Consider the following 19,408-nt stretch of genomic DNA (forward strand, 5'->3'; position numbering starts at 1 on the left):
GCTGCCATCGGCATGGTTTCATGTATCTTGTCAATAGGAAGGTGAAACAGAGAGAAAGGGTGGCTCTCCGACAGGGAGAAAGAGAGGAAGTTGCCAGAATCCTCATGAGCTCATGCCCATCAGGAGGCATCCTCAAGCTGTGGCCTGATGGACAGGCTAAACTCCACCCCTTCACTCTATCAAGTTGACATGAAATTATGCAACTATCACAGCGTTCTAAGCCCCTCTCCTTCTTCAAGGGTCGGGATGGAAACTCGAGATGATGGGATATTCTCAGTGCATTGTGGGAATGGAGACTGGGCAAGGACTCCCCAGCAGCTGAGGGCCTCTCTCTTCCTCTAGTGCTGGTGCTGGGGCTGGTGGTCCAGGGGGCTTGAATTCCTGGCAGGCCATGTGAACCATAAGATCCATTACTGCGTTGTTGTAGTTGAATTCATCGTCATACCAGGAAATGAGCTTGACAATGTGGCCATTGAGGGCAATTCCAGCCCCAGCTCCTGTTGAAGTCACAGGAGGCGATCTGTAGACCACAGTGTAGCCCATGATGTCCTTCAGGGGACCATCTTACAACTGTTTCACCACCTTTTTGATGTCATCATGTTTGGCAGCTTTCTCTAGAAGGCAAGCGAGATCCACACCAGACACTTTGGGGGTAGGGACATGGAAGGCCATGCCAGTGAGTTTCCCATTCAGCTCTGAAATAACTTTTCCCACAGCCTTGGCACTGGCAGTAGATGCGGGGATGATGTTGTGGGAAGCCCAATGGCTGTCACACCAGAGTTTCCCAGAGGGGCCATCCACGGTCTTCTGGGTGTCAGTGATGACGTGCACTGTGGTTATGAACCTCTCCACATACCAGTGTTGTCGTGAATGACCTTGGCCAGAGGGACCAAGCAGTTGGTGGTGCAGGAGTCATTGCTGACAATCAGAAGGGAGTTGTCATACTTCTTGTAGTTCATGGCCATCACAAACATGGGGGCATTGGCCAAAGGGAAAGAGATTATCACACTTTTGGCACCACCCTTCAAGTGAGCCCCAGCCTTCTCTATGGTTGTGAAGATGCCGGTGGACTGTACAACGTACTGGGCACCAGCTTCACTCCACTTGATGTTGATGGGATCTCGCTCCTGGAAGATGGAGATGGACTTCCCATTGATGATAAGCTTCCTGTTCTCAGTCTTGACAGTGCCATTGAATTTGCCATGGGTGGAATCATACAGGAACATTCAGACCATGGAGCTCACATCCCTGAAGAGGTCATTGATGGCAACAATGTCTATTTTGCCAGAGTTGAAAGTAGCCCTGATGACCAGGCGCTCAATGTGGCCAAATCCATTTACTCCGACCTTCACCATTGGGTGTCTGGGATGCTCCTGGGACTGCATGGAAATGGGAAGACACAGCTGCCTGTCACACGAGGAGCAGGGAGCCTGGGCCACCTTGCTTTGGAATAGGCACAAATATGGATCTCCTCCAGTCAGTTGGTCAGATGGCTGTCATTCAAATTTGTGGGTATAGATTAGCCAGTACTTCCAGCTCTTCATCAATTCATAGAAACAGGTCTGTTTGTATTCTGCCAATTCTTGGAGCCTTGTGTTTTTGCCAATGCCCTCAGAGCAATGTGGTCTTCTTTCTTTAATACCGTTGATCATCAACTACCCTTTGAAATATCTGAAATTCTACTAATTCTTTTTGATACTGTGGGTCTGCGTGTTCCTTCTGTATTTTTTGAGAAGTAGGAGAGTATATCCCTACTCTTTTCTCCATTTTGACCCAGAAAGCATGCATTCCAAATGACTCCTCGAATCTAGTGATTTTATAGAAGTGTGTCACCTCTTTGTGGAGAAACATGAAGTTTTAAGCACCATCTATGACCAAGCACTCTCTACCATGTGTTGCATTGATTAGATAAATCTTCTGCACAAGATCTCCTTGGAGTACTGACAAGCATAGATGTTACTTTGAGGACCAAGATTTGCCAGGCCCAAGCCATGGTATTTTCCATGACTTCATATACATGTGAAAGGTAGACATTGAATAAAGAAGACCAAAGAAGAATCGATGCATTTTGTGGTGATGGAGAAGAATGTATTGAAAGTATCATGGACTGGGGAAAGGACAAATTGATCTGCCTTGGAAGAAGTACAGTCAGAGTGCTCCGTAGAGGCAAGGGGGGTGAGACTTTGTCGTTGTCAGAAGAGACCAGCCCCTGCAGAAGGACATCCTGTTTGGTAAAGTAGAGGGCCGTGAAGAAGGGGAAGGCCCTTAAGAAGACCAGTGTACACAGTGGCTGCAACAGTGGGCTCAAGTCTTGGACCAATTGCGAGGTGGCACAGGACTGGGCGCCGTTTCGTTCTCTTGTGCACAGGGTCACTCCGGATTGGAACCGACTAAATGGCACCCAACAACAACATGACCAAGTGGTTAGTTTGGGGGTATTATTTTAGGGAGAAAGGAACTCTGATCACATAGTTGGTTACATGTTGGTCTGCTAATCACAAGGTCAGTTGTTCAAACACAGCAGTCACTCTACAGGAGAAAGTTGAAGCTTTCTACTCCTGTAAAATATGTTGTTGTAAAAATATACAGCCTTGGAAATCCCCAGGGGCAGTTCTACTCTGTCCAGTAGGGTCAATACGAGTTGGAATCCACTTGATGGCAGTGAATGAGTGATGTCAAGAACATCACTGTTGCTTTGTAATTAACCTATGCTGTCCAAGAGCTTTATTAATAATAAAACTGACCCATATGACACTCCTTAATCTCTCAAATGGTTCTAGACTCAGAAGAAAAAACAGGGGCATCACTCACTGGGAATCTATAAGCAATAACATTTGTGGTCCAGGTGCCACACCTCGTTGGTTCCCATACTGCACCCTTGGCACCTTTGGGGGTCCTTGAGACCCTATAAGGGTGCCTGGGGGGCAATATTATTTTCCTAATAGTATCGAGGTGTTACTTGCCTCTTCCACTCTCGGAGTAGACTTTCCAGTGGTCACAGATACATAATGCCAGCATTGCTCTGGTGGCTACTGAAAAGTGTATTAGTGCATTCTTGTGTTTGGAAAAAACCAACTGACCATCTTCTTCATTTTAATATAAATAAATATTGATAAATGTGAACAGTACATGAATCCTGATCCTGAGACTATGATGACAGATACAAGCCATAGAAATCAAGACTCTTCTGAGTCCTCATTAATTTTAGGAATATAAAAGGATCTTTAGACAAAAAGTTTGGAAACGGATGCGTTAAACCACAAGGAAAAGAGAAGTGCTCTAGTCTAAAGCTAGACACTTCTGTGTGGCACCGCTATGGAAATGTGTGAGAGGTCCTGCAGGAGATAGCTTGCCTCATTCAAGTAGGAAAAATGTGCTGGCTTGGATGTCTCACTTTACTTAATTGAAAAACAAAAATAAAATCAATGTTGTTAAAGGCATACTCACTTAAGGGTCTTCTGTGTGCTGGGCGCTGTGTCCTAGGTAGTGAGCGGGTATGGATGAGCAACTCCATCACTACGTTCAACAAGCTCAGTCAGGTAGAAAACGGAACCTGTGAAGAGACAATAAAACAGAGCATCCTGTCAGGTATACATAAGTGCGACAGAGATGCAGAGAACGTTCTAACTCAGGGAACAGAGAGAAGGGTGGCACTCTAAACTGGGTCTCAAAGGATAAATTAGAATTACCCAGAAGAAAATGTAAAGAGAACAATATTAACCAAAAAAAATTGTGAGTGGTTAGATAGGTAGCTCTGCATGTTATATGAGTGTGGGAAGATGTGTGTATGTATATTTGTGGATATATATGTATTTGTATGTATGGCATATATTTATATACGCAGTAAAGCACACAGGGGTCACATTAATGGATACTTATTAGATATACCCAAATACGTTGTGGAATTTGATGTACTATATTTGAAGACTCAAGACCATAGTCTTGTGGGGCAACCAGGTCAATTGGCATAACTTAATTCATAAAGACAATGTCATAGTTTGGTGGTACTGTCTGGGGCCTTAGAGATTTGTGAGTGGTTCTTTAAAATACAACTGCTGGTCTCTTCCCATCTGAAGCTAAGGAGTTTGAAGGTAGAAAATGGTCCATGGGACATATGACCCCATATGAATCACAGCCTCTTCCAGTTTGAGATCTAGAGAACTAGATGGTGCCTAGCTACCACTACCTCCTGTTCTGCTCAGACTCACCGCAGATAGCCCTGGGTGGAGTGGGAGGAAAATGTAGATCACAGCTCCCCTTCATAAAAGAACCAGACTTGCTGGACCGATAGAGGCAAGAGCAGCTCTTTAGACGAGTGTCCTAAAACTGAAGCCACTCCAGAGCCACCCACTTTTCAGCCAAATAATTAGTTGGTCTATAAAATAAACAACAACACCCATGAGAAATGTATTCCTTTAGATGATCAGCTAGATGAGAATAAACGGCATCTACACCAAGGCAAAAATGAGAACTCCAGGGAGGGGCAGGAACTGGTTGGATGGAAACGGAGCAGGTGGCAAGGAAATGGCGCGAGTGCTGAAACCTCGCAGGTGGGGTTTGTAACCAGTGTCACAGAGGAATCTGTGTATGAGTGATTGAATGGAAACGCAACGGACTGTGCAAACTTTCACCGAAATTACGATAAAATATTCAAGGAAAGAAAGAGGGTGTTCCAAGCTGAGGGACTAGCATATGCAAATGGCTAAAGTAGTGGTTTTCACATGGTGGGTCAAGGAGTTTAATGGGTCATGGCCAGCATTTACAAAATAACAAAATAAAATAGAAAATGTCAGAGTGTACTTCATAGAACACGTGTAAGGGAGCTAAAGGCATGGGGACCTGATCCGATTTCCTCTGGCTTCCCTGTGACCACCAGGCAGAGGTCAGACATGCCTCCACCAGCCATCCTTGGTTTCCTCGTCTGACACCACCCATTCCTCCTGTGGCACTCGGCTCCTCTGGTGGACTCAACAATTCGTGCAGTGGCCAGAGAACAGAACAGGTAATACTCACAACTCAGGGGAAAGCTAACAGATTACCGCCAGCCATGATCAGAAAACATGAAGAACACAGTCTTTCAGCAACACCTCTCCTCAGCCAGTAGTCAAATCTCTCTCCAGTCTGCAGTCTTTTAGCTATGTGGTCCTTTGGACTCTGCGTCTCTTCTGTCTCCTGGTCTCCTGGCCTAGGCCTCTAGCGCATCTTGTCTCCGCAGCCATCACTTCAAACAGAGACCTCGAAATGGCGCTCCTTGCAATGGTCCTGCGATGTCTCTCTTCCTGTGCAGACAGCTCATCCTCGTAGCCAGGGGAGTAGCAGTAAAACTGACCGATTACCGTAGTATTACACATGCCCTATTTGCCTGATCCCACCCCGCCCCGGGGTGGGGATTACAGAAACATGGATAGAAGAAGCATACTCGGAAGTTCTACACCACCATCGTAAGCATCATTGTGGTATGTGCATGACTATGTTCTAGGCCAGCAGTTCTCAACCTTCCTAATGCTGCGACCCTTTCATACAGTTCCTCATGTTGTGGTGACCCCCCAACCATAAAATTATTTTCATTGCTCCTTCATCACTGTAATTTTGCTAGTTATAAATCGGGCGACCCCTGTGAAAGGGGTGTTGGACCCCCAAAGGGTTAGTGACCCACAGGTTGAGAACTGCTGTTTTAGGCTATGGTGTAACATTTCCTTATTTTTCTTTTTAAAAATTTAATTTTTAAAATAAATCATCTTACTGGGGGCTCTTACAAATCTTATAACAATCCATACATCAATTGTATCAAGCACATTTGTATATATATTGCCATCATCATTTTCAAAAAATCTTCTTTCTACTTGAACCCCTGGAATCAGCTTCTCTTTTTCCCTCTTTCACCTACCCTCCACACTCATGAACCCTTGATAATTTATAAATTATTATTTATATATCGTATACCATCTACTGTCTCCCTTCACCCATGTTTCTAATGTTTGTTCACCCATGTTTCTAATGTTTGTTCACCCATGTTTCTAATGTTTGGGTTGTACATCACTCATTGAGATCGGGTCCCTCTTTCCCCCTTCATTCCCCACCTTCCCCCTACCCTCATGGTATCCCTACTCCCATTACTGTTTCTGAGGGGTTTGTCTGTCCTGAATTCTGTGTGTCGAGAGCTCTTATCTGTACATGCTCCGGTCTAGCTGGGTTTGTAAGGTAGAACTTGGGTCATGATGGGGGTGGGGGCTAGGGTGGGAGGGTAGGAAGCATTAAAGAACTAGAGGAATATTGTGTGTTTCATTGATGCTATACTGCACCCTGGCTGGCTTGTCCCTTCGTTGTGACCCTTCTGTGAGGGGACATCCAATTGTCTACAGATGGGCTCCAACCCCCCTTGTTTCCATTTTTAACAGTTTTATTGGCATATACATATATACTTGTGTATAAGCTGAGTTTTCTAGCACATTTTTAAAACTAATTTTATTGGTGGTTAATATATCTCTTATCACAATCCATATATTTATCCATTGTGTCAAGCACACTTGAAACATATGTTGCCATCATCATTCTCAAGACATTTATTAAAATCTATTGGGGGCTCATACAACTCTTATCACAATCCATACATACATCAATTGTATAAAACACATTTGTACATTCGTTACCCTATCATTCTCAAAACATTTGCCCTCCACTTAAGCCCCTGGCATCAGCTCCTCATTTGTTCCCCCTCCCTCCCTGCCCCCCTTCCTCATAAACCCTTGATAATTTATAAATTACTATTTTGCCATCTTTTGCTGTCTGATGTCTCCCTTCACCCACTTTTCTTTGTCCATCCCCCAGGGAGGAGGCTATATGTAGATCCCTGTAATGGGTTCCCTCTTTCTACCCCACCCTCCCAGTATCCCCATTCACACCACTGGTCCTAAGGGATCATCTATCTGTACCAGTGTACATCCTCTGGTCTAGCCAGATTTGTAAGGTAAAATTGGGATCATGATAGTGGGGGGTGGGGGTGGCGAGGAAGCATTTAGGAACTAAAGGAAAGTTGTATGTTTCATCATTGTTGCATTGCACCCTGACTGGCTCATCTCCTCCCCAAGACCCTCCTGTAAGGGAATGTTCAGTTGCCTACAGATGGGTTTTAGATCTCCACTCCGCACTTCCCTTCATTCACAAAATGATTTTTTCTTCTTTGATGCCTGATACCTCATCCTTTTAACACCTTGTGCTCACACAGGCTGGTATGCTTCTTCCATGTGGGCTTTGTTACTTCTGAGCTAGATGGCCGTTTGTTTATCTTCAAGCCTTTAAGGTCCCAGACGCTCTATCTTTTGATAGCCAGGCACCATCAGCTTTCTTCACCACATTTGCTTATGTTCCTGCTTTGTCTTCAGTGATGTCGGAAAGGTGAGCATCATGGAATGCCAGTTTAATAGAACAAAGTGTTCTTTCATTGAGGGAGTACTTGAGTGGAGGTCCAATTTCCAGCACATTTTAAATGCAGTTTTTGTGGTAAAATTAGGTGCATTGACTGATATTTGGGTCAGCTTATTCTTGAGTATATAGAGTAATTCACATATCATGCACTTTAGTAGTTCAGTCATATTAAGAAGAGTTGTACATCATCACCACTATTAGCTCCCCAGCCCATAACATTTAGTTCTTAATGTGGGTTAACTGTTTTAAAAATGGAAAACCACCGGCCTATAGGCATAAGAGGAAAATTGTGTGTTCAAAGCATTTTAAAGTGTAATTAAAGTGGCTGTAACGTACGGTACAGGTAGGCAAGGGCTGCTTAAGAAGTAAGTAAGGATGAGATCACAGAGGCCTTAATGACTTGCTAGGTAGTTTGGATTTCTCCTGAAGGCAATTATGCACCATTAAAAATTTTAAGAAGAGGTGTGACATGATCCAGACATATTGGTTTAATAAAAAATTACTGCAGCAGTTGGTGGGGGGGGGAGGGGTTGCTTGGCTGATGTGGAGGTGAAATCTCATGCAAGGACCTCTTCCAAAATTACTGCAAAAATCCAGTGATTATAGAGCCTGAACAAAAGCAATATGAATGGCACTAGTTAGAATATTTTAATTGGTTAGAGCTATGCATAATTATGTTATTGTTCCTCACAGGACATTCTCTCCTGGTTTCATAAGTACATGCTCCCTCATACGCTACAGGAGGGCAAGGTTGTTTTTTTTTAATTTTACTCTTCATATCCTCAGAAATGACAATACTTACATCCATTAGGTGTTCACTAAATATTGTTGAATGAATGGTAGGTGAATAGTTTTGTTGTGGTTGACACTCCAATAAACTCTGACTCGTGGTAGCCCTGTACACAACAGAGCACAACATCGCCCATTCCTGCCCCACCCTCTCAGTGGTGATGATGCTTCATCCATTGCTGCAGCAACTGTGTCCGTCCATCTAATTGATGGTCTTCTTCCTTTCCACTGACTCTTTACCTTACCAAGCATGATGTCCTTTCTGGGGACTGATCACTCCTGACAATATGTCCAGAGTATGTGAGATAAAGTCTCGAAGGAGCATTCTGGTTGTACTTCTAACAAGACAGATTTATTTGTTCTGACAGCCCATGGCATTTTAGATGTTATTAACTATATGAAGCTGGTTTTAAAAAAACCATTTTATTGGGGGTCCTACAGCTCTCTTTTTTATAAATAATAATTTTATTGGGGGCTCTTACAACTCTTGTTACAATCCATACATCGATTGTATCCAACATATTCACACTATATTCCATCATTCCTTTATAGACATTTACTTTCCATTGAGCCCTTGGGATCAGCTCCTCTTTTTTTCTCCCTCCTCTCTGCCTCATGGCCCCTCGATAGATTGTAGATTGTTAATTATTTTCAAAGCTCACACCAACCTCTGTCTCCCTTCCCCTCTGGTTTCTCTTGTTCTTGCCCCTGGATGGGGGTGTGTGGCTGTGTCATTCATTGTGATCAGCGCCCCCCCTCCTTCTCCACCTCGCCTCCTCTTCCCCCTACCCTTTAAAAGAATCATTTTATTCAGGGCTTGTACAACTCTTATCACAATCCATCCATTGTGTCAAGCACTTTTATACATTTGTTTCCCTCATCATTCTTAAAACATTTGCTTTCTACTGAACCCTTGGTATCAGCTCCTCATTCCCCCCCTCGTCGCTCCCTCCTCCCTCATGAACCCTTGATAATTTATGAATTAATATTATTTTGTCATATTTTACACTGACGTCTCCCTTCACCCACTTCTCTGTTGTCTGTGCCTCAGGGAAGAGATTGTATGTAGATCCTTGTAACTGGTTCCTCCTTTCAATTCTACCTTTCCTCTACTCTCCCGGTATCGCACTCTCACCACTGATCCTGAAGGGATCATCTGTCCTGGATCCCCTGTGTTTCCAGTTCCTATCTGTACCAGTGTACATCCATCTGGTCTAGCCAGGTAGTGGAGGGGGGAGGGGGAGAGGAAGCATTTAGGAACTACAGGAAAGTTGATTGTTTCATCATTGCTACACTGCCTCGTCTCCTCCCCATGACCCTTTGGTAAGGAGATGTCCAGTTGCCTACAGATGGGTCTTGTGTCCCCAATCTGCACTCCCCCTCATTCACAATGATATGATTTTTGTTGTTGTTGTTCTTTGATGCCTGATACCTGATTCCCTCCAGCACCTCGTAATCACACAGGCTGGTGTGCTTCTTCCATGTGGGCTTTGTTGCTTCTGAGCTACATGGCCGCTTGTTTACTTTCAAGCCTTTAAGATTCCAGACACTATCTCTTTTGATAGCCGGGCACCATCAGCTTTATGAGGCTGTTTTTAAGTTTTTCCTTTTCACCAAGTCTTTATTTTGCACTTTTTTTTTTGCTTGTCTTTCACAGTGATACTAAGACTTTCACACATGTGTTCATTTATATTTGGAAGTAAGGAATTTAAGTTCATTGGAAGCTGCCTGTACGAGAGGTACCCAAAAAACCAGAGTAAAGCTATGCTGGGCAGAGCTTTCTTAGTACAATTTTTTTCCTGCTAGATGAGCATCAAGCAGCTCGCCGCCTTAGTGCACCCAGTGGCATCACCTGGGAAGGTTCTCTCCGGTCACAGTGACTATTTTTGAAAAAGCAGTTTTGCTTGAATCTATTTTTTTGTGATGGCCAATTTAAGAGAACAGTGTGCGGCTGTGAAGTTTTGATCTCTGCTCAGGAAAAATGCACGAGAAACGGTTGCGATGTTGAACGCAGCTTGCAAGGACAGCGTTATGGGAAAAACTCAAGTGCATGAGTGATTTTCTCATTTCAAAAAGGGGAAATGTTGATTGAAGACAAACCTCGTTGTGGATGCCCATCAAATTTCCCGAATGGACAAAAATGTCATCGACATTTCAGCACTTGTTCTTGAAGACTGATGACAGACCTTTGAAGAGATGGGGGAGTATTATTTGGACTATCTTGGAGCTCCGTTCAGTGATTTTTACTGGAAGATTTGGGAATGAGGATAGCTACGAAATTTGTGCCTCAGGTTTTGAGCTTCAAGTGGAAACATGCCATGCTTTGAAAGAATCGTTCTGAAACCACCCAGACATTTTTCCAAGGTCATTACTGGTGAGGAGACATGGTGCTATTCTTACCACCTTGAAAGCAAACATCAGTCAAACCAGTGGAAGATGCCATTCACACCTTGCCCAGAAAAAACTTGTCAAGTGAAATCAAAGATCAAGACCATGCTCATTTGTTTTTGTTTGTATTTTTATGTGGCGGGGGGGGGGGTTAATAGTGAATTTAGAGCTCATTACAGCAGGTCAGATTGTTAATCAAGCTTTCTATTCCAAGGTTCTGAAGAGATTGTGTAACAGTGTGTTACAAAAAAGGCCTGATTTATGCCACATAGGAGACTGGTTTTGCCACCATGACAATGCATCTGCTCATGCAGCAATCTCAGTGTGCAAGTTTTTGGCAAAAAACAGCATGCCCCATACATCTACTCACCTGACCTCACTCCGTGTGACTTCATTTTATTTCCAAGAAGGAACAGGGACACAAGACGACAGTGATGATTTGACAACATAGAAAAGTGAAGAAAAAAATGAGAGAGGTGCTGTCAGCCATCCAAACAGATGAATTTAAAAATTGTTTCCAAGAATGGAATCACAGATTTGACAAATGTATTAAGCATAATGGAGGGTACTTTGAAGGTGATAAAGTTGTTTTGTAAAAAAATAATTAAATACATAGCTTTGTAAAAGGTATCTATATCTATCCATCCATCCATCCATCCATCCATCCATCCATCCATCCATCTATCTATCTATCTATCTCTCCAGGTTTGGTGGGTGCTCCGTTGTATGTTGGTGGGAACACAACCTCTTCATTGAGGGACCCCCCCCAAAATGCCTATTTCTATTATACTTTTCTCTAATGTCATGTTTTATCTACAAAATTGCAATGCCTTTCCCTCTGATGTCCTTGAATCCAGAACTCTGGTTCCATTTCTCTGTAGAATAACATTTGCTTCTGTTGCTCGGAAGCAGGTGTTAACATGAGTACTAACGGCTCTTTATCTGAGCTTTCTACCAGTCTTTCCTTTTAGAATCCTGCTCCGTATCCCAACCTACCAAGGTCCCCGCTATAGCCAACTTGAAGGCTTTCCAGAGATCTGTGCCACAAATTCATGTCCTTCACATCTGCACACCACTTTACAGTCTTACAGCTTCAGCTTTGCTGTTCAGTTGCCACCTCCTTGCTTTTTAGCATCAAAGCTTTATTGATATCGCTTCTATGATATTGGCTTCTGGCTTTTTTGCAAATTTTAAATTTGTGGTAAAAATTAAACATTACAAAGCATTGGTAAATTCCAACAATTAAGTGATACTGATTAAAACCTTCATATTGTGTAACCATCATCACTCTTCTGATGTATTCTACCACCATTAATAGACACTCAATGCCCCATAAACAGTAATAAGCTGTGCTTTTTATATATGATTTGCCTATTTTATGTGAGATACAGTTTTTGTCTAATGGTGACTGAAATTTCACCCAGCATAATGTTTGGAAGGTTTATCCGTTACAGTATGTACTAGAATTTAACTTCTGTTTATGGCCGAGTAAAAGTCCCTTGTATGGGCATGCAACATTTTGATGACCTATTTCTCTTTGGATGACTATTGATATGACACTGAGGTTGATTCCATCTTTTGGCTATTGGCAATTGGCAATTCCATCTTTTGGCAATTGCTGTGTATTGTTGTACAGGTTTCTGTTTTTATTCCTTTTGAACATCTTTCAAGTCTTTGGGGTTTGTACTTAGGATTGGAATTGCTGGGTCACATAGTAGTTTCATGTTCTTGAGGGGCTGCCAAACTTTTCTACAGGGCTCTCTGCTTTGACCTCCACCAGCAATGGATGATGGTCTTAAGTTCTTCACATCCTTGGCAACGTCTTTTGTTTTTCTTAAAAAACAAAACAAAAAGATGATAGCCATTCTAGTGAGAGTGAGGCCGTATCTCATCATGGTTTTGATTGGCAGGTCCCTAATGAATAATAACAGTGAGCATCATTGGCCATTTATATACTTCTTTGGTGGAGTGACTGTTCAGCTACTACACTTTGTCAATTTTTAAATTAGGTTGTTTTTCTTTTTGTTGTTAAGTTATAGAAGTCTTCATATAAGTCTTCAGCTATAAGACTCTTACTAGATAACATATGGTACCTCAGTTTTTCTCCCAACCTATAGATTATCTCTTCACTTTTTTGTTAAAGTCTTTTTATGAGCAAAGCTTTTTCCTTTTTTATGAAGTCTCATTCATCTATTTTATTATATGCTGCTTATGCTTTTTAGTAACATATCTGATAACCCATTGTTAAAAACTAGTTCCCATAGCCATACTCAGTTTGTTCAGAAAATTTTATGGTCTTTTTTCTTCTTGTTTAATACCATTTTCATTCTTTTACTGTCATAAGATTGTGGGAGAGATAAACTTATGCATTTAATCTTTTTTTAAAGATAACACTTAAAAAAAAAGATAACACTTTTATTTTATTTCCAATAGTTTTATTGAGATATATGTCACATATCATACACTTCTATAGTTCAGGCATCTTTTAAATGAGTTGTATTCGGTATGAAGCAGGGAACCAATAGAGAGGTCTGCAGGACCAGCCCCAGTCCCAACTACGTGGGCACCCCCCGCCCCTTCCAGCAGAAGAATTCACTTCAGAGGATAGCACTTAAGCCACAGCTGAGGGAGAGGGATGCATTTGATGAGAGCACACAGGAACAAACAAAGAAGGAAGGACAGAGTGGAACACATCCTCACCCACCAATACCTGAGGACGATATTCCCGTTCAGAGCAGCCAATGCACAGGGAGGACCATAGGGCCACCCCACCATGAGACATCATGTCCCTCACTGAACCATAGTGCTACAAGGGACAACACTGGAGACATAGTGTGGAAATTATGACCTGTCTGACACCACCACACTGGGGCAAAACGCTAAGGTTGTGCAACAGAGCAGCAAGGGGAGCAAAGCAATGAAGTCCCCAGGGAATACCAAAAATAAACGTTGGGGCTAGGGGATGGCACCCAACTAGACTCGACTGGAAGACACTTCTAAAGGTAAACAAACAGACCTGGAACTATTTATAGGTTTTTCTTTTTTTGTCGATTTGTTGTTGTTGTTTTGTAATTTTTGTTTTCTTTTGGTCAGTCTTGTTTTTGTGCTTATTATTGCCTCTGCATATCTATCTAGATACGATAGGCAGGTTAAACAATCCAGAGGAGAAAACAATGGGACCAACTGTTCCAGGGGGACATGGGAGAGGGGGACAGAGGTGAAAGGAAGTGGGTGTTAAACCCAGGGACAGGGGAACAACAAGTGATCTAAAATTGATGTCAAGGAGGGCATGGAATGCCTGATAAGCCTCGATCAAGGGCTATGTAACCTAGAGGAATTACTGAAACCCAAATAAAAGCTGAACATGATAGTGGGACAAGAGAAAAGTAAAAGGAAATAGAAGAAAGAACTAGGAGGCATAGGACAGTTAAAGAGGTCTAAATACAGGCATATACATATGTAGATATATTTATATATAATCATAGGGAAAGAGATCTATGTATATATATTTATATGTTAATTATTAAGGTAGCAGATTAATATTGGGTCTATACTCAAGTACTCCCTCAATGCAAGAACACTTTGTTCTAATAACTCGGTATTCCATGATGCTCACCTTACTGACATGATCCCTGAAGACAAAGCGGTTGCATAAGCAAATGTGGTCAAGAAAGCTGATGGTGCCTAGCTATCCAATGATATAGTGTTTGAGGTCTTAAAGGCTTGAAAATAAACAAGCAGCCAATCTAGCTGAGAGGCAATAAAGTCCACACAGAGGAAGCACACCAGCCTGTGTGATCATGAGGTGTCGATGGGATCAGGTATTAGGCATCAAAGAACCAGAATGAAAAATCATATCAATGTGAATGAGGGGAATGCAGAGTGGAGACCCAAAGGCCATCTGTAGACAATTGGACATCCCCTTACAGAAGGGTCACAAGAAAGAGATGAGCCAGTCAGGGTGCAGTATAGCACAATTTAAGCTCTGATATATTTCCTTCCTTTGGATTGGATTTTGTTATTATAATTCTTGGATAACACAGGCTGATGTGCTTTTCCCATGTCTAGTTTATTGATATTTCATTTATATGACTCATTCTTTAAATACAAGCCTTTAAGATTTGTGCATTTAATCTTACATGTGTAAACAGAACCCTTAGATAGACTTTCTAAGGACTAGCATCATTGATGAAATATTGATTACTGTATTAATTACTAGTTCTATTGTCTCCTTATTTTCTAAAATTGTATTATATGTTTTCAATTAAATTTGGGCTTTGATTTTAACAATAAAGTTTTTTCTTTTAAGTGCAAGAAATGAAGTGTTAAAGTTGGTGACAATTCCTTTAGAATATGTTGTATCATCTGTTGATGTCTATTAGTACATTTAACAAGCTCAGATTTATGTATTTAGCAGTGCTGACCTGGAAAAATCTGATGGAAAATCAACTGAAGCAAATAGGAAAGTTTTGATATATAATTATACATAAAAGTAATTTGGGGCATGATTGAAATATAATAAAGTTAAGAAAATGCTATTAAGGCTTTCATCAAAGTACCTAAAGAAAGAAATAAGTATTTCATTAAACCATCTGGACATCTGTGTATGCCAGAAGTTCAGGGTAACAAATGCTAGCGTTTTAGAGATTAGGCTGTCAATTCCATATTAGAGTTCCAAAACCAGTTTTACGCCTGTCCAATAAGTTCTTGTTGATAAGCCAAATAGATTCCAGGCAGTTCACATGTGTCTTATGAGGGAACTGTGGGTTCTCAGAACATCACGATAAACAGCTGTCCGTCGGCCTCTCAGCCAAGGAGCTGCCCAGCCACACTTACAACTTCGAAACCCCCTAAGTTCTGTCAGCTTGGGCAGGTTAGGCTTACTGACGGGAATAATTGAATACTGAGATTTACATCAAAGAGAAGAAGTTGAAACATGCCCAAGTCGGAAGGACTTTGTGAGCCCTCTTCTCTACAAGATTGTATTTACCAACCTTTTAGGATAAGGTTGGAGTGTTTCTTTGATCCAGGGTGTCTGAATCAAAGCGATCTACTAAAAGTGTTAGGATTGGACAACTGTTTGGATGCCAAGTCCCTTTCAGTGTCAAAAATACCATGTATTTTTAATTTCAGCAGTACTTTGTACACTTGAAAAGCCTAAAATAACTTGCAACTTGAGATCTTAAAGGAGAGTGCATGTGTCTCGGTAACCAAAAATAATTTATATTACTATATCCTTAGGTATGTTGGTTCATTCTCGGACATTTTCCATGTCAGCAAATTTAAAGATAGTGTATTTGTTTGGTATGAGCACATTATTATTATTTTGTTACTCTTTGAAGAAAAATGTCTTATTCTTAGCAAGCTACCCCCAAAAGGAACCATAGGGGTCATAGTGACAACCTTCTTTCTGGTAGAAAGCAAGAAGCTCAAACTCAGAAAGGTGACTTCTGCAGAATATATTACCTGCAGGCATTAATTATCATGTGAGTTCTAGTACTTTTCTTAACTGCTAATATTTCTAAGTCTAAGATGGAAGTGGCAATACACCTGCACTAGGCTACCAATTCCTTCCTTTCCACCCCCAATATTTTTGGGCACCTAATCCACTTATCATACAATTTAATCCAATCCCCACTTGTTAATAAAACATTTTGGTAAAGGTTTGTCTCAAAAACAAGCAGCTATTTAAATGAGGCAGCAGCCAAGTCCACACAGAAGAAGCATGCCAGCCTGTGTGTCAAAGTTTGTAAATAAGAAAGTTCAACCCTGGAGGGGGGCAGGCTCGCAGTCTTCGTTCTAGGCATGTTATGATTTTTTTGTTCTTTTATTCCTGATACCTGATCCCTTCAACACTTCGTGGTCACACAGGCTGGTGTGCTTCTTCCATGTGGGTTTTGTTGCTTCTGAGCTAGATGGCTGCTTGTTTATCTTCAAGCCTTTAAGATCCCAGACGCTATATCTTTTGATAGCTGGGCACCATCAGCTTTCTTCACATTTGCTTATGCACACATTTGTCTTCAGTGATCATATGGGGAAGGTGGGCACCCACTGATATGATTTTTTGTTCTCTGATGTCTGATACCTGTTCCCTTTTATACCTCATGATAACACAGGCTGGTGTGCTTCTTCTATGTGGGCTTTGATGCTTCTGAGCTAGATGGCTTCTTGTTTATCTGTAAGCCTTTAACACCCAGACACTATATCTTTTGATATCTTGGCACCATCAGCTTTTTTCACCACCCTTGCTTATGCACACATTTGTCTTCAGTGATTGTGTCAGGAAGGTGTGCATCATGGAATGCCAGTTTAATAGAACAATGTGTTCATGCGTTAAGTACGTACTTGAGTGGAGATCCACCATCCATCTGCTGCTTTAATACTAAACCTATAAATATATGCATGTAGATCTATTTCCTCACCACCCTATATAAATATATTTACATATGTACATGCCTCTATTTAGACCTCTATAGATACCCTTTGTCTCCTAGTTCATTCCTCTATTTCCTTTTAATTTCCTCTTGTCCCACTATCATGCTCAGCCTTCATTAGGGTTTCAGTAATTTCTCTGTTACATTTCCTTTGCTGAATCCCTACCAGGTCTCTCTCACCCTTCTTGCCACTAATTTTGGATCACTTGTTGCTCCCCTGTCCCTGGATTAGTCAGCACCACCTCCTTATCCCCGTCTCCCCCTCTCCCATGTCCCCCTGGAACCATCTGTCCCATTGTTTTCTCCTCCAGACTGTTCACACAGCTTACCTTATCGAGATAGATCTATAGAGATAATAATATGCACCAAAAATCAAGGCATAGCAAGACAAAGCGACAAAAGAGAACTTAATGATAACAACAAAAAAGAAGACCAATGACTCATAAAAGAATGAATTAATTAAAAATAAGAAAAAGAAAAAAATTAAAAATTTTTAAAAAGAAAGAAAAAACTGTAAATAGATCAAGGTCTGATTTTTGACCTCTAGGCATGTCCTCCAGTCAAGTCCGATGGGGGTACCTCGCTCTGGCCCCGGAGTCTGTCCTTTGCATTCCCTCGGGAGCTCCCTCTTCTGCTCCCCCCCCACCACCCCCCCACATACACCCAGTTGCTCTGCCGCAAGCCTCCGTGTTGTGGGGTCAGTCTATGCCAATCCCAACACTGAGTCTCCAGTGTTGTGCCCCGTAGGGCCATGGGTTGTGTCTCATAGTAGGATCAGCCATATGGTTCACTCTGTGCATTGGCTGTTCGGAGTGGGGATATTGTCCTCCAGGCCTGGTGGGCCAGGATGTGCTCCACTCTCTCTTCCTCCCCATTTGTTTGCTCCTGTGTGCTCTGGTCAGACATGTCCCTCTCCCCTAGCTGCAGCTTCAGTGCCGTCCTCTCAAGTAAATTCTTCTGGGGGAAGGGGCAGTTGTCCACTAGCTGGTATTAGGGCCGAGCCCTCACGTCTCTCCACTGGCTCCCCTCTCCAAGCCAGCATGCTGCATTGGCATTCTGGAACACTGGATTTAAGTCTGGTCCCTCTTTCCCTGTGGAGACATAAATGATACCCTCCCCTTGGGTGAGTCAGTGCCCTATTCCCCTGCCACACATCTCTCTCTTTTTTTCCCTTTCCTCCTTCCCCCACTCCTTTTTAGTTGGCTATCATATGTACCCCTGGATTTGGTCTGGCCCCTGCCATACTACCTGGACCTCACCCCTAGAGTGTTTGTATACAGTAGCTTTTTCCCTGTGCCCCTTTTGCATTTTTCTTTTCCTTTCTTTCTTTTTTATAAACTTACCTCAGCGGACTCATGTTGTACTTGTCCTTTTGTGCTTGGCTTACTTCACTTAACATAATTTCCTCCAGTTCTTCCCATGCGGTGATGTGCTTCATGTGTTCATCACTGTTTTGTTAGGGATGTGTCATACTCCATTGTGTCTGTACCACACTTTTTAATCCATTCATCTGTTGATGGAAACTTGGGTTGTTTCCAACTCCTTGCGGTTGTGAACTGTGCCTCAATGAACATTGGAGCACAGATGTCTGGTCGTGGTTTTTTTTGGGAGGCAAGCTCATTAACGACCTGCTATTTGCAGTGGACACAGCTTGTTCGCTGAAAGTGAGATGGGCTTGAAGCACATGCTGATGAAGATCAAGATTTGTAGTCTTCAGTATGGATGACAGTTCAATATCAAAAAATCTCCAAATCCTCACAACTGGACTAATAGTTATTGTTAGCAGCATGATAAATGGAGAAAAGATTGACCTTATTAAGGATTTCTTCTTTCATGGACACAGAATCAATGCTCATGGTAGCAGCAGACAAGAGATCAAATGACACGTTGTGTAGGGTATATGCTGCACAAGATCCTTTTAAAGTGTGGAAAAGCAAAAATATCACTTTGAGGAGTAGGATGTGTCTGGCCCACACCATGGGTATTTTCTTTTAACAATTTATTAGGGGTTCATACAACTCTTATCACAGTCCATACATATACATACATCAGTTGTATAAAGCACATCCATACATTCCCTGCCCCAATCATTCTCAAAGCATTTGCTCTCCACTTAAGCCCTTTGCATCAGGTCCTCTTTTTTTTCCCCCTCCCTCATGTGCCCTTGGTAATTTATACATCGTTATTTTGTCATATCTTGCCCTATCCGGAGTCTCCCCTCCCCCCCTTATCTGCTGTCCCTCTCCCAGGGAAGAGGTCACATGTGGATCCTTGTAATCAGTTCCCCTTTTCCAACCCACTCACCCTCCACTCTCCCAGCATCGGCCATGGGTATTTTCAATGGCCTCGTGTGCATGTGAAAGTTGGATATT

General features: G+C 42.2%; 1 pseudogene; it reads right to left on the reverse strand.

Annotated features, from left to right (window-relative positions):
* Positions 1-273: 273 nt before the first annotated feature.
* LOC142455530 (glyceraldehyde-3-phosphate dehydrogenase-like) lies at positions 274-1,355 on the reverse strand (annotated as a pseudogene).
* Between the last annotated feature and the right edge of the window lie 18,053 nt (positions 1,356-19,408).

This window comes from Tenrec ecaudatus, chromosome 8, assembly GCF_050624435.1.
Source record: "Tenrec ecaudatus isolate mTenEca1 chromosome 8, mTenEca1.hap1, whole genome shotgun sequence".
NCBI lineage: Eukaryota > Metazoa > Chordata > Mammalia > Afrosoricida > Tenrecidae > Tenrec > Tenrec ecaudatus.